Consider the following 1,514-nt stretch of genomic DNA (forward strand, 5'->3'; position numbering starts at 1 on the left):
TTAATTTGGCTTACGAATTATCTCTTTAAAATATTTTGTAATCGGATCATTTTTCATAAACTGTCCAATTTTTAACTTGAACTGAAATTTTTAATGGGAAATTAGTGATTTTAAGAAAATATGCACGAAGTTGCCAAAATATGCATTTTTTATTTGGCTTATTTTAATCAAAAAATATTAGATATGCATAGAAAACTTTCAATTTTGGTGATATACCTCTTAAAAACAAATATGCATTTTGCATATAATCCGAGCCTTATTTATTAAAGTCCTGAAAAAATTCAGGTATCCCTGATCCTTAATCCTGTAAATTCGGCCAATTTACGACAGTTTAATAAATCCCACTGCCCAATTTGGGGCTATAACTCATCGAAATGGTTTTTAATTTTTATGTCATGTTTATAATATGAAGGGGCGTTAACTCTGAAATTATTTGTAAATTAGTTAAATTTTTCTGAAATTACTGAAATTTTTTCAGACTTATCGGAGATAATTTCTTTTGAAATTACAGAAATTGATATGAAAACAATCGATTGTTTGAATTACTAAATTTCGCTAGATTTTTTTTTAATTATTAAAGTAAATTCCTAGAATTATTTGTAAATTACTGGAATTTTTCTGAAATTTATGGAAGATAATTTCTTTTGAAAATTACGTTGTATTTCTTAAAACTGTCCGAATTAATTTAGAATTATAAAAATTAATTTGGAATTATAGGAGTTAACCTAAAAACTGGAATTTTGGTAGAAAATTTTGGAATTAGTGAAATTACTGGAATTATGGAAAACAATTTTTTTTCAAAATTACATTAAATTTCTTAGTACTATCGAAATTATTTTGGAATTACGAAAAACAAGTTGGAATTACAAAAAAATTTGGTATTACGAAAACTTACAATTAGGTATAAGAATTAATCTTAAAACAATGGAATTATAATGGATTGTTGGAACTACTAGAATTTAGGTGGAATTTTTTTGGAATTACTAGAATTATTTGCAAATTACTGAAATGTTTCTAGTCTATAGAAAAACTTTTTTTCGAAAATTACGTTGAATTTCTTAGAACTGTCAGATTTAATTTGGAATTACAGGAATTGATCTGAAAACAATGGAATTCCGGTTGGAATTACTYAAATTTCAGTAGAATTCTTTGGGAATTACTAAATTTCAACGAATTTTTTAAAAATTGGAATGAGTTGTACATATTTTTTCAAGTTAACGATCTCTCGTTGTAATCGATAAATTTTATAAAATTCATGACAAACTAAATTTCTTAAAAAATAAATTTTTACCACTTTAAAAAAGTTAATTCAAAGGCTAAAAATATAGTACTTTTATAGCGGATTGCATTCAGAAAGGTAAAAAAATATAAACAGTTTGTTCAAAGGAAAATAACTTTTTTTTAATGATTATTAAATTCTGTTAAAACAAAATGTCTAGAATTAATAAAAAGAACTAAAACCACCAAAAATAAACCAGAAACTACATTGAATAATATCCAAAAAAATATAGATA

The sequence above is a fragment of the Tribolium madens genome, unplaced genomic scaffold, assembly GCF_015345945.1.
Source record: "Tribolium madens isolate multiple individuals breed KSU strain unplaced genomic scaffold, Tmad_KSU_1.1 Scaffold_20;HRSCAF=117;Tcas5.2_LG4, whole genome shotgun sequence".
NCBI classification, from domain to species: domain Eukaryota; kingdom Metazoa; phylum Arthropoda; class Insecta; order Coleoptera; family Tenebrionidae; genus Tribolium; species Tribolium madens.